The sequence below is a fragment of the Parasteatoda tepidariorum genome, chromosome 2 (genome assembly GCF_043381705.1).
Source record: "Parasteatoda tepidariorum isolate YZ-2023 chromosome 2, CAS_Ptep_4.0, whole genome shotgun sequence".
In the NCBI taxonomy this organism is placed as follows: Eukaryota; Metazoa; Arthropoda; class Arachnida; order Araneae; family Theridiidae; genus Parasteatoda; species Parasteatoda tepidariorum.
Genome location: NC_092205.1, coordinates 104,386,861 through 104,395,189, shown reverse-complemented (window position 1 = coordinate 104,395,189; position 8,329 = coordinate 104,386,861). Strand labels below are relative to the sequence as shown.

At 30.1% G+C, this 8,329-nt stretch overlaps 1 long non-coding RNA gene across 1 annotated transcript; it reads right to left on the bottom strand.

Annotated features, from left to right (window-relative positions):
• Positions 1 to 264: 264 nt before the first annotated feature.
• Positions 265 to 3,640, bottom strand: LOC139425098 (uncharacterized). Its single transcript, XR_011636291.1, has 2 exons — positions 3,569 to 3,640; positions 265 to 3,465 (listed from the first exon to the last, which is right to left on the bottom strand). It is a non-coding gene; the product is annotated as an uncharacterized lncRNA (long non-coding RNA).
• Between the last annotated feature and the right edge of the window lie 4,689 nt (positions 3,641 to 8,329).

The following is an 8,329-nucleotide window of genomic DNA, read 5'->3' as shown; positions in this document are numbered from 1 at the left end:
AAGGTTAAAAATATTCTTTACTGTAAACTTTACGGTGAATCGAATGGACAGATTGCTGCCGGTTATTTTATCATAATTTTGGGGAATAAAATTGTAACAGTGTACCCGATGTGTGTCAGTTCCTTTAATATTCATAAAATTGAAACAATATTTCATTGAAAATAATAACATTTAAACAGAATTCCATTAAAGCTACTAACATTTAAATAGTGCTACATTAAAATTACTATAATTCGAACCGAATTCTATGAAAATGAAATGGTATGCGAAAAAATAAATTTTTATTCATATCTTAAAAAAGCTGACGTTGTAGAGCAAAACAGTTTTCAGATTTGAAATCAAAACTACATTCGAAAAAGCAAACAGTATGTCTGATATATATCACATATTTATAGGTGTTATCTAATAAAACCTTGATATAGAAAGCTAATTTTAAGGAATGAGATAAAATGTTATAGAAATTGAAAAAGCAATTTGAGTTTAAAGTAATGAAACATAGTAAGCACAGTTAAAACAATATCAATGGCACAAGTAATAATATGAAGAAGGCACAATGAAAAGATTTTAGCTTCTCAGTTTTATATAAATGGCAATTTCCATTTTTATCTATTCTAAGGAAATATATTTCCCACTAATTTTAGTAATGTCGATGATAAGGTATTTTGATTTGTGCTGCCAATTTGCTGATAATTTCAAAAAAATACAAAAATATCTTGGAAAGAAAATTTTTTTGTGCAAAATGTGTGTAACAGTAAAGGTTAGCGTGGAGTCAAGAAGAAAGGCCAACACTGGGGAGCTATTTTCCCTTGTGCGTTATGCGTTCTTCCATTTGATCATTTCTCATATATTTTGTTAGGCAGTTGTGAATTCTGAAACTTATTAGTTCGCACAAAATTTTACGCTTATGGCCAATTTTTAAAGGTAGGGAAAATTTTAAAAATTGAGAACTTTGAAGAATTACTACAGCCAATAAATGTTTTGATGGAATTCGAAAATGCAGCAAATCTAATGTAATTCATAGAAAAACAAAAGTTTTATTCTATAAATCTCTGTTGATGAGGCTATGTTGGGTACCTTTGAGAGAGAGGTCTTTGGAGGAATTCAAAAAAATGGTATGTAGCTTAGAAGATCAAATATAGAGCTTTGTCACTAACATAATGAACCTGACATTATTAACTTTACAAAGAATAAAACAACAAAGAATAAAATGGGCAGGCCACGTTATCTGAATGGACGAAGACCGTACCACAACAAGAGTTTTCAATGCCAGACCAGTTGGTACACGAAAAAGAGGCAGGCCGAATATGAGATGGATAGATGGCCAAGAAAAAGACTTTTCGGTCTTAAGAACTAAAAACTGGAAAGGACTAGCAGGAAAAAGTTTAGCCTGGGAAAAAACCTCTTGAGAAGGCCAAGCCCCACCCTCGGTTATCGAGCAATTGATGATGAAAACTTTGAAAATTCCACCAATGTTCTCACAAAAAGAGAAGAAAAAAACTGATCTTAGAGATCAAATTAATATTAGGTTATAAGCGAAATTAATTACTTTTTACAAATCAAGCTTAATCTCAAAAATATTTTAACATAAGATTGCTAGAAAAAAAATGGCTCGGTAAAAGACTATATAAAAATGCACAAATTAAAAAAGCACGATACAAAATAAATCAATGAGTAAATAGTTTGTTTTTAAAAGAAATATTAAAATACTTTGCTGGGAAAAGAAATAATTTTCATTAATAGTTGGTAGTCCTTAAGAGTTTCATTCATAGTAAAGTAGATGACTAAAAAATTTATGTTAATATTGTTTTGGAAGATAATCTTTTTTTCTTTCTTAACTGCATTTGTTGTTCAATGAGTGAAAATTCCGTTTTTTTAAAAAATCTTTTAGGAAGAAAACGCAACTATCCCACGAGGCTAGTTAGAGGGGGAAAAAAAGCCAGAATGGTTAAAAATTCCGAGCTTTTATTTTTTTTACCCTGACCGTCTTTTAGTTCGTAATTGCGCATCACTTTCAGCAAATATTACTCACCATAATAAATTTGCAGATTCAATTTTCGTTCGAGGCAATAAAGTTTAATAACTGACCGTTTCTTATTTTTCTTTATGCTTTCAAGCAGAATAAACGTTTTCTTTTTATTTATCATTTCTCTTTTTATTTATTGTTGCTCTTTTCATGCGTCCCTTAAATCTTCAAATATATTTCGTCACATTCAAATATTACCAATTACTATAAATATTTTCAAGATGAAAATATTTCAGGAATGTGATTACTTTTATGAATTTTAGAATACTTTCTGGAACGTTTAAAAACTATTTCGCTACATTCAAGCAGTCTCATTCGTTAAATAATTTACATAATTCATTGAAAAATATATCTGTCAAGCATTAAAATGTGTGTGGTTATTTTCAGGAATTTTTAAGAATGTTTGATTAAAACATTATCGTTTTTGGAATAATAATAATACACATTTTGTACGCATCGATGTCTAGCCGGTATTCTAAAACGGAAAACGTATGGTATATCACTTGCGTAATAAACTTCTATCAACCCTGAAAGTATAGTATAGTAGTCACCATTTTGGTGTTGATGTAAACTAAAATATGAATGAAATCCCCTTTTTTAATTTACCCTTTCACTGCTATAGTTTTATTTATTTATTTATTCATTTTTGCTTGTTTGTTTGTGACTAATGTTTCATGCCCATTAGAATTAGTTTAATGGATTCATCCAAAACACATTTCGGTTAAAATAGAAGCACATTTTCAGTTTTATTCTTTGAAACTATTTATATTAAATAACTCTTTCAAACTATTGTTATTTTTAGAATGTCTTTAGTTTACATCAACACCAAAATGGTAGCAACTTCACCCTAATTACGGTGTAAGAACGATGCTATATCTAATTCGATGCTGAAATACTCTCGAAATTGTGCGTTGTTTTAAGTTCATACGTGCACTCAAACAAACTTTGAAGGGTGTAGCTAAATTTGAACACCAATAACTGAAATCACCATTCTGCATCTTGTTGGTGAAGAAGGTTTTGTTTTTTGGAGTCCTGAAAACTGAGCGTATATTTAAAATATTTATGGATTGAAAAGTGAGTTGGTCCATTTTTGAACATAAAACAACAGCTTTTGGAACATTATTAGAAGGCGAATAATTGGGCAATTTTAAGATATTGACAATATGGCGGTTTGTTTATATGAAGTTTGATGTTAAAATATAAGCTCTTCTTGTCGGACTCTGGTCTGGTCACAAGGGAAGTTTCAGTTCTCTTTACTGATTGATAACAATCAATGCAAAAAAATAGTGCGTGGAGGAAGTTAAACTTCGCAACCTGCGACGTCATTTGTAGAAGAATCAGCAGTCGTAGAAGGATCACTAGTTCTATTCAACGACTCTTTTTCCAGCTCCGATGGATTCTTGAACCAGTGGAAGTGCTTGTGGTTGCCTCATCGTCTCGCCCTGGAAAATGTATTTGTATCTATTAATAATGTATGTGAGTGCGTCATAATGTAATTTCAAGTGAGAAAACCTAACAATCAATTAATATTCAGAAGAGACGTACCTTGACATAACCTCAAATCCGTCGCATTGTCCGTGGGATTGTTTTCACTCATTTTTTACAATTGTTATCCACTAAATTTGAAAATAAAAAATACTACCCCATTAGATTATGTGTGTATCAAAACAAACTAAAAAAATATTTATGGAAAAACAATACTTTTATTCTTTTTATGCTAGTGAGAACCAAAGCAATGTGGAAATGAATGAGGGAAAACTGATTTCCCGGTCAATAAAAATGTAGCGTTAAACGTTTAACGCAACCTTGTTGGAAGTCGCATAAGAAGTATAACTTCAAACATTATTGAAGTTATACTTCTCACAATTGAAGCAAGCTGTAATTTTAATCTATATATGCTCTTCTACAGTAAAGAATTATCTGGCCTTCAGTACGAACACATAACTTAAATACTTAAAAAAATCAATAAACTTTTTTTGAAATCACAAAATGTGGCGAGATATTTTCATTCACAAGAAAATAAAATCATTACATCATACAATCAAATCTCAATTTTTTCAAATTTTTAGGAACTACAATGAAGCGTTGAAGTAATCTTAAATACCAAAATCATCGTTTTTCATTTTCGCAAAACAAGTTGTTTTTTCTTCATATTGGCGTCTTGAAGAAACGAATGAAGATGAGCTTAAATTGATCCTGAATAACTGTTGCAAACTCACAGCGAATATGAAAATAGCACATTATTTGCTAAAGCTTTTTCTTTTTAAAGTCTAGGTTCTACAAAGAAAAAATTATTTTAGTTACTTTTCATTAAATAATGACAATTTTTTCTCCTATGTAAAACTAAAATTTATTCATTAAATTTAATGAATAAATTAATATTTGAGAAAAAAAACTCTATTAACATTAAGTCACATCCACTCCAAGTTTTAAAAATGCATTTGAATTTGAATGGATAAATAAAAAGTATTTTATTAACGATTGAAAATTTGGACGAGATGTATAAATATGTAGAGGGAGAGTGCGAATTAATAGTAGGAATTGAAAAAAAAAATTCACGTGGTACCAGATAACTATAAAAGTATAAATTTGGAGACGTGCTACCATGTCATTAATGCTCTTTATTGACACAGCGAACATAAAACAATTAAAGTGCGGAATAAAACTATTTCTTTGTTCGAATACAACTATAAGTCAGAAATGATCACTGATATTATCTTTAAAATATGTAAATAACTGAATCACTTATTGCGAAATTTGAAACGATGAAGAACACTTGACCCATCAGAAAATTACATTTCGTTTTTCGCTCATCCCTATTCAATTATTGAATTAATATTTGAAACTAACATGCAAGTCTCATCCACCAAAAGTTCAGCAATATTTGCTCAAAGAGACTGATTTAACTTGAGCTTGTGGTCACGTATTCTGAGATGTTTATAAACATTAGGAGTCATTATGATGAAAGGTCGTATTTTTGTTGGACGAGTTGAGAGTGGGCTTCTTTAAATAATGTGAAAAGAGAGAGATAAAAATCATTGCTGCCAAAACAACAGGCAGAATTAGGATTATATTTTTACAACATGCTATGGTAGTCACTTCGGTAACAGTTCAACTGTTTTATTTAATAAGAAAATTTTTTTTCTTCCAATTTTGGAATAATTTTGCAGTTAAAATAGACTCAAACAACATATTCTATTTACTTTAAATATGTACTGTTAAGGAGTTGAAGACGTTGTCATTTTGATAATGAAAAAGTGACTGCTTCTTCGCAACCTAATTCAGATTATTATGTTATTTTTTTATTTATTTTCATGTCAAATTTTAAAACATTAAATTAAATGATTAGATTTTAAGCACAGTGTTAATTTATTTTTAATTGTAAACTTCAGTTTATTTCTGTCATAATATTCTCTACCCAAAATATATATAAGTTCATAGTTATTTAACACTGTAAAATTAATTCTGTACTTACTTAAATTTTTAATTTCCAGTGAAAAAAAATTTATGTATATATATATATTGAATTTTTGGTGAATTTCTTATTTTAAGCATAGCTCAAAATGTTTGTTTAAGAAAGTAGTTAAGGACACACACGATTGTTATTCTCAATTTATATCTTTATGAGGTGAATGAAGTTTTTTTTATCGAGTAATATATTACCGCTTCATTTTCTTGGGATTATTTATTTTATTTAATTAACACTCCCTCTTTCATAAAAAAATTAGTTTAAAATAAATTGCTTTTTTTCATTGTATATTTCGAGCAATGTACATTTTTTAAAACTCGTTTTCAGGGTGTTTTTTTCTTTCCGTTTTTGAAATGCGGATTTCAAGCTATATCTATTTTCTCAAACACGCAGTTTGAGTCATAAATAAAAAGTTCGTAAACAAATAAACACGTAACAAATGAAAAGTTCTCGAATGAAATATGAATAGAAGCAAGTTTTTAATCGTAACCGTCTGTCATGGCTAACTATAACCGTGAGGCATAATGAACCTTTATAGATCTGTTTATTTTGTCGTAATCGTTCTTGTCTAGATAAATGCTTAATAAAATAAATAAATAATAGACGCGTATTTACGGAAATGATTTTCGCAAAACATTTCGAAAATCATTTTATTTTTTTTTCAAAAGGATTCGGGAATTACAATGTTTGCTAGCACGACTCCATAATAAAGCGTCCTTTAAGTGGAGTCATTTACATATTTAAGAGATAAATTTTCTGTTTCAGACGAGGAAAAAGAAACAAAATCCAAATCAAATTGTTAATATTTTCACTTCATGATCATATCTTACATCTTTAGATTATAACTATTTGGCAATGCAACTTCCAGTGGATGATCTCCAATTTAATATTTTACTTTGAGCGTATTTCCAGTGTATAAGAGAATAACTTAATGTTCATTTCATTCCGCAATTCTACATTTTAGCTCATCATGTTTTAGAATATTCACATCTTAAAATTTATCAACAATTTTTTTTTCTTTTTCTCTTAAAATTAAATCTAATGAGGAGCATAATTTCACGAAATATTTAATACATAGGGTGGGGATTCTAGGGAGTTGAAACTTTCCAGATGGCTTACTTTGATGATTCTTTAAATGATGCTGTGATGAACTTTAGAATGGATATTTATTGGTACATAATAACGTCTTCCACGGTTGTATATCGATTTTAGCTGAACGAAAAAGTTTCTTTTGTCGTTGATTTGATGACCCACTTGCATATTTTTCTATTTACTTCTTCTTGGAGGGAACTATAAGGGATTCAGCTCCATCCGTAGAAACTTGTTGACATATAAGTTGACTCTTCTTTTCTGCATGTAAGATATATTCATTCTCCAGTCTTTTCGTTGCAGTAAACTTTGTTCTTTGTTGTTTATTTCCAGACTGCTTACTTATAAAGTTTTTACTTTGTTTTTGCAAATAATTTTTTTCTGTCTGTGGCCATTATTCCCAAACAAATTACTTCTCAACTGCCGGTTTGTAATAATATGCCTTTAAAGGCTAGATAGTTTAAGAGACTTATTCAGATCAAGTTATATTAAGTATTGAAAACTTTGTTCTCTGGAGTTTCGCATCGTTCACATTAGCGGGTTTCCATGGCAGGGATGTTGGGATTTGGCACAGATTTATCTAGCCATGAAAATATTAAAAAGCAACGAATTTTTGGTGCTCTTGATATTTAAAGTGGTGTTCTGAAAAGAGAGTAGGTTGCAAGAGTATCCTTATCTTACTGAAACGATATTCAAATGATAAAATCTAGAGATTTTGATTCGCTAAAAGGATGGCGCTACTCTGACACTGGAAATTTTTGGAACTATCTTAATGCGTACTTTAACTACGAATTATTGCCCATTAACTTCAGAAAAAAAATCTTTTATTTGGTTTATCTTGATTTTTTACGGCTCTTTGTGAGAGACCGACTTCTACATCTTAAAATTGATAAGAAACATCTGTTTTAAGCGTATCATTTAATATAGAAAGACTCGTATGAGACATTCTATATCTATATATATATATTAATTAATTACCACCAGCTTTCAGGGATAGTTAAAAAGCTCTTGAAGAGATGACGCTGCTTACATCAACAATTTTTGTTGTTAATGTGAGAACAATACAAATAAAATATTACTATAAGCCCTGTTGTTAATTTTGCCCCTAGAAAGCACTCCGTTGTTACAATAAAGGTTAGTTCTTATGAAAACATTGCTTTAGACCAGTGGTTCCTGAACTTTTTTGTCTCGCAGACCCCTTGACATCCGTTTTGGATAGACCCCCTGCTTTCCTGATATTGATTTTTTTGTAAATTCACCAACTTCAAATGTATTTTTGATTGTAGCAGCTCTTGAAGTAGCAGCTAGTGAATTGGGACTAACCATTAATGCTGACAAAACTAAATATATGAAGATAAACAGAGGGCTCACTAAGGCAATGCCTGCCCTTGCATGTGAATGATAATGAATTTGAAGCTGCTGATGATTTTAAATAACTTAGGACTACTGTAACCTGCAAAAATGACGTAAATACCGAAATCGATAGCCGTTTAGCAATGACAAACAAGTGCTACTTTGGTTTGAAAAGCCAACTAAAAAGTAAATTTCTTAAACAAAAGACAAAAATTAACATATACAAAACACTCCTACGACCTGTGATCCTATATGGTAGTGAGTGCTGAACTTTTAGTAAAAATAAGAACAAATTGCTGATTTTTGAGAGAGGGATACTTAGAAGAATTTTTGGCGCAGTTCATGAGAATAACAAATGGCGCACCCTTTACAATCATGACTTATATAAAAAGTAT